General features: G+C 27.3%; 1 protein-coding gene across 1 annotated transcript in view; it reads left to right on the top strand.

The window, feature by feature from the left end:
- LOC111635147 (histone acetyltransferase KAT6B-like) overlaps positions 1–6,627 on the top strand; it is a 15,264-nt gene that overhangs the window by 4,088 nt on the left and 4,549 nt on the right. The gene's annotated exons all lie outside the window — the stretch shown is intronic.

The following is a 6,627-nucleotide window of genomic DNA, read 5'->3' as shown; positions in this document are numbered from 1 at the left end:
ATTCCTTTAGTTCGTCTCTTCTATCAGTTCATTCATCATTTCAACTTACATTTCAAAAAACTATTATATAAAAGCTTTCTTTTTAAAGATTGAATGATTTTTAATGTTTTCTGTTTCAGAAAAAGTTTTGTTATATATTTGTTCAATGTAATAGTTGATGAAAAGATTAAATAGAAGAAAAACACTTACATATTTAAAAGTTTTTGAACCTATTTTGAAGACTTTGTTTAATGTATTTGTTTAAATATTTGACATATAAATATTTAATGATGTATTTCTAGATAAAATGGAACATTATTTTTCTACAATTTTCATTATTTTATTCAGATAAAAAAGAAGAAATCATATTTTTCATATCACATAATATTTGTTATAAAACTAATAATATTTCTTTGAACACTTTTTAACTTTATAAAATATTAAATATTGTAATTATTTTAAATTTATAAACATGTTTTTAGATGAATTTATCTAAAAACATGTTTGTAGTAATGTAAAGCAGCATTAGGCATTAATTCACTTCAAATTGAAAGAAAAATGTGTATGTATTTATTATAAAATATGCCTAATGTACAGTACAATGCCACATTTTAATGCAATTAAACTTACTCTAATCATATTTTTATACAGAACTCTTTCCTTTAATATTTTTATTTAATTGTACCTAAATGGGTCATAATTGAATTTTTAAGTTTTAATATATTTATCTAATATTAAATTTATAATAATAATAAAATCTTAAATAAATTTGTTATAAATTTTTGTTTCTGTGTAGTTTATTTAATTTTATTATATCAATTCTTTATCATCATAAAATTTATAAAATTCTCATTATTTAAAATTTTTATTATTTCTATTGTTTAAATAGAATATAGTATTGTATCTCTCTTTTCTGATAGTGAAATTTTAATGTGTTCAGAATTTATTTTTCCATAACTAGTAGGAATTTTAAACAAATTTTGTTACAGTATCATTAAAATTGATAGTTTAATAATTCTCTTTTCTGCTTAATGTATACTTGCCAACCTTAAATTATGTATGAGGGTGACTTGATAGCTAGGAAAGAAATAAAAGAAATATTTGTAGAAAAGTTGTTGTCAACAAAAAACCTGTGGCATTTTTAACCATTTTTTCAATCTTGGAGATTGAATAAATGGTTAAATCTCTTATCACAATAGAATAAATGTCTTTACAAATACAGTATAGAATATGACTACTATTAGTATAATATGTAGTCTTGTGATTGTGAAGTTTTGATTCAGTTCAATACAGACTTTCTAGAAATAACATACTATTTTAGATATTGAAATAGGTAACCACTTAAATAAAACTTTCTATCAGTCAATTTCTCATTTCTGTTATCTGACCATATCAAAAAAGTGGACTTTTAATGAAAAAGTATCATGCTTAAGAAAAGAGGGGTTTTTTTTTCTCATTTTTTCTCATAATTCATTTTAAAGGCTGATATTAAAGTTTGTAAAATGAGTTTTGATTATTGTAAAAGCAAATTCTAAGCTTATTTGAGTCATGAGTTTGAAGAAAGAAATAAGTCTGAAAACTTTTTTTTTTTTTAAGATAAAATATTTATTTTTTATGTTATGTAGGGATTATGAATTTAAATTGGTATTTCATGCAGATATTTTTTGACAATTTCTAAGTTTTATTATATAATCTCAAATTTTGTAATTATTAATGTTATCAATAAATGTTGATGTACTGTACAGTACATGTTTATAATCCAGATTTTAAAATTAAACGAGCAATTGTTTATTGTGATATTGTCACAATGCCGGGCTGCAATTTTTAATCACATTTTAAAATTTATTTAATTTAAAATATATGCTATCCACTTCAAATTAGTAGTGGCTTGTCCTGTACATTGTACTTTTCCTGTCGTTCCAGTCATCCAGATAACATCTTTTAGGGGAAAATTTATGAATTGAAATAACATGACTTTGGGTTGGCATAGGAAGTTTGTATATAGTATAGCTATGGAAATTATAGGGCCTCCTGTCCCTATGGTTTCCATATCTGGTCTCGGTTTTTCATCTATCTAACTCTGTTCTCAAGATTAAGGAACGACTGATGGACAGAAGACAATGGGAATTTATGGGTCTATAATTTTTTCAAATTGCAGCCCAACAACTTAATTGCCCAATTCTAATCTGGAAATTTTTATCTTGATTACTGTTTGATAGCTATATCTGCATATTTATAAAAATAAAGACTATCTTATTTATGACACTGAATATTCTGTCATAAAATATTTAATCTTTTAATGTATAAATTTTAAACTTTATTATATTGTTATTTATTATACAATTCAAGAATTTGAAAACTAAATTTACACAGTTTAGTTTCTGGTATAAAAATTTAGATATAAATTGGTATGAAAAACATTTCTAGCAGAGTTTCATTTCATTTATATATTTTATGCAGTATATATTTGGTTTTCTATTGTATAATCAAACTTCAATTTAGTATTATCATTGTTTGCCTCTAAAACTGGCACTAAATCAAATATGGCATAAAATTGAAATATCTCAAGCAATAAGAATTATATATAGTAATAAGATTTAACATGAAAGTTTGAATTTGAAAGTTACATGATTTGATTTGATAAAAATGTTGTTTGCAATGCAAAAATCATACATTTAGTAATTCATTGATTTTGAAACATTATGCATACAATTTGTTTATTAGCAGTTAAAGATGGTACAATTTAGAAGTGTACTATATCAACTGTTTGACTATATTTATTATTTTGACATTATCTTTGTTTTTCATCTGATTATATGATAAGAAATATCATTAGTGTTGTCACCTTTTCAAAGTTGCTGACCCGGACAGTCCCCCAATTCCCCCCGCCTTTTTTTTTTTTTTTTTTTGTTAATTCTTTCCGCTTGTAGGCACTAAGAGAGCCTCTTTAAGCAAGCCCATTATAACTTTGGCCAGGCTCACAATGGGGTGGCTGGGTGATGAGGGACAGGAAATTTTAAAATTAGGATGTTATACTTAGAAATAAAAAAATTAGGTCTTTTTTACTTTTACTTTGAAGTCAATTTTGTTTATATATTTATCAAGTTCACAGCAGTCTTGTATAGTTGGAACATTATTTTTTAAATAAAATTTTTGAACTAAAATAAAAAATGCATTTTTGAAATCATAGCAGTCGTTTAAATATTTCAATGCTCGTGAGTACACATTATCGGCTTCTTGTTTGAATATTTTTTTCTTATTCTCTGGAAAATCCAAAAGAGCCTGATTAACTATAAAACCATAAAAGCACTGTTCTTTTCTCTGCACTATATCGTTTCTAAGATCTGTAAAAACAGTATGTAATTCGGTGATGTCAATGTTTTCTCCTTCAAAAATTAATATATATTTTTGGAAAATATGTAAAAAGGAATGTATGAAATATAACATCAGTTCTGGTAAGGATTTTTGATCATTAATAGTATTTTCATGAACTTGCACAAATGTCCAGATTGTAGGATTACATTTTTCTTCTCCCTGATTTATAAAATAAAGGGTAATAGCAGGCCAGTTTTTCAGTAGCCTATCAATAGCTTTATATAAGCTTACCCATCTAGTAGAAATATGATTCAAGATTTCATAGTGTGAATGTTCCAGGAAATTGAAACAATTTTTTAATTCTTCGATGTTGCAGGTACTCAATGAAAATTTGCTATAGACTAATGCATGTATCTATAAGCCTTTTACCAGTGCGCTAACTTTCACCAATGCGCACCAGTAAAAGGCTTATAGATACGTGCATTTGTTACAGTACTCCAGTGTAGATATTCTACTATTTTTGCTATAGACTTATAATGATGTGGAAAGTTTAGTATTAAATTAATTAAATTATCAACAACTGTGAAGCAGATAATAGTGAGGGCTTATCAGACCAATGATGGGCACAAACACTCAGGAATCAGTGAAAACGTTTAATTGTCATCCTACTGGTTTTTGTATGTACATAATCTGTCTGTATAACTTTAGTTCGTAACTGTAAACCAATAATTGGCTAACTTATAACTGTTTTGTATCACCACCCTGTATGTCATGCTACCTTGCAACGTTATGAAGATTTATTACACCTGTCTATACTGATAATGCTTACTGCTCATACAGTTATAACGGCATTTTCGTCTTTATATTGTATAGCTTTAGGCATAGTTTTAAGTTTACCGTTACCTTGTATAATTTTAAATATACTAAAATCTTTAGTTAATAACAACTGATTTTCTGATAGAAAATAGTCCAAAATGCATTTTGGGTTCTTTTGTTTTCATACTTATATAGTCATTTTTGTGTTTATTAAACATTTTCACTTTATTCCTGAGCGTTTGTGCCCATCATTGCTCTGATAAGCCCTCACTATTATCTGCCTCATGGCTGTTGATAATTTAATTAATATAATTATACCAAGGGCTAGAACTTTTGTAATAATTTTGTTTCCCCGTCATATTTCATTGTTTTTAATGCATATTTAGCGGTATTATAGAGAATATGCTTATAGATACGTGCATTTGTTACAGTTAGCTTATATTAAATTATTGTTAATTGTTTTTAATTTCATAAAAATCAAAGATTTACATCCAAAATTGACCAGTGCATTATCAGCTACAAATGAGTTGATATTTTCAATTGGTAATCCTGTATTTTCAATTGTTGATTTTATAACATTAAAAATTTCTTTAGAAGTTTGCCCACGTGTTTGTTTAAAATCTATCAAAGCATGAACAATAGGTTGCTTGTTGTCAATCAAATTAAAATAATGAATGGTGATTGGAAATAATTTTTTATCACTTTTATTAGAAGCATCTATGGCAACATTAAATGGTAAATGCTTCACAACAGATATAATTAATTCAAGAGCATATGGAGCTAATACGTTTTGCACAATACATTCAATTTTTGTATGCCCAAGTCTTATATTTTTACAAACCATCAAGTGAGGAAATATGGAATTGCTAACTTTACCTCCACATTCTATGGATAAATAACTGTGATGTGACTTTAGACCATGAATAAACTTGTGTCAATTCTGCTGCTGTTACCTGATTATCAAATTTAGAACTTTTCTGTTGAAATAATTTGGTCAGATTGGAGTTATAAGCAAGTAAAGATACTCTTTGCTTATGAGTATTTGCTTCCATGTGAGATTTCACAGCTTTTACACCATCCCACTTTATATTAAACGTAGTATTGCAAACACAACTATTAACCATTTCATCAGATTCTCGAACAGGTCGTAACCATTTTTGAAATTCATTTTGTGTCAGTTAATCTTTATTAAATTTACAAGTTTGCTTCCTCTTTTTTGGGTTTTCAATTTCTTGAGTTGTCATATTAAATAATTAAAATAGAAATTATAAACTTGTAAACTGAAACTCACATTCGCTTTTACAATAGATGTGTTCAAACACACATCCCTGACTGGCTTGAATTTAAAACTGTACAAGGCATGCATGATGTCATTTTACAGCCAAGAATTGAACAATGTGCATGCCAGTTTTAAACCAGTTAGGGACTTGTGTTGGAACAAACCTAATATTTGCAAAATACTCTCAAATATTTTTATAACTTTATTTTTTGTTATAATTTCACAATTTCTACAAAAACCGGAAAAATTAATAATTAATCCAGACCATGAATTTAAAACTGACCTGTCCAGGTGAAAGCCAGCCTGGTGGCAACACTACTTATCATATATATGTGTTTTGGATATTGATAATAGACAGAGCAGTCAAGAGGGATTTTTTTCCCAGTCTTAGAGAAAACTTAGTGGTTTCTACTCCTGTAAAATTAATGATATTTTTACTGACTGAAAATAAAATCTTTAACATTACTTTTTATTAATAAAGAAACATTTTACATATTTTATTTGTTCAAAAAAATATGGCAATAGCAGCCTTCTTTACTCCTAGACCCCATACAAGCTCTTGATTGCCCTGATAGTAGATGATGATCATTCTTTTAGAAGGAAACGTCTTCAACAATTAGCATCTGTGGCAGTTTACTACTATTTCAAGAAAAGTTTTATTGACACAAAAATATAATATAGTAGAATTTTCTATAATTATGGATATTATTTTAAACTGGTTAATGTTATAAAAACTAGTATGTTCCAAAACATGTGAGTTTAATAATAATAATTATTATTATTTGTCCGTTCTAACGTGCTCTATAGCTAGCTGAAAGCTTTTTTCAGTCCAAAAACCTTTTTGAGAAGTGCTCATATAATTTCTATGCATATCCTGCAATAAAACGAGAAAACAAAAATTTATTAAAAATAGGCATATTGGAATTCAATTAACAAAAAATAGGCATGTTACCCCAAGAAAAATGTGGCATCTTTTGGGATTTTGTTGGGGTAAGATGCCTAGTAGAGTCACGTGCTCCAGCATATCCGATCGGGATCGGCGGTAGCTGACAATGGAAACTTTAGAACCTTAACTACATCACACATAATTGTTTTTAGCAATTTTTAATAAATTCCATTTTAACTTTTAGTTTAAAATTATTCTAGAAACATTTCACAACAAAAACTTCGTTCTTATCTAGCTTTTATTCTTCTCGGATGTAGAAAATGAAGTAACGGTAGCCAACTACAGCTTTCCG

This window comes from Centruroides sculpturatus, unplaced genomic scaffold (assembly GCF_000671375.1).
Source record: "Centruroides sculpturatus isolate CEXI.00-Female unplaced genomic scaffold, Cexi_2.0 scaffold986, whole genome shotgun sequence".
NCBI classification, from domain to species: Eukaryota; Metazoa; Arthropoda; class Arachnida; order Scorpiones; family Buthidae; genus Centruroides; species Centruroides sculpturatus.
Note: the sequence above shows the minus strand (reverse complement) of the source record. Positions and strands in the feature narration are given on the sequence as shown.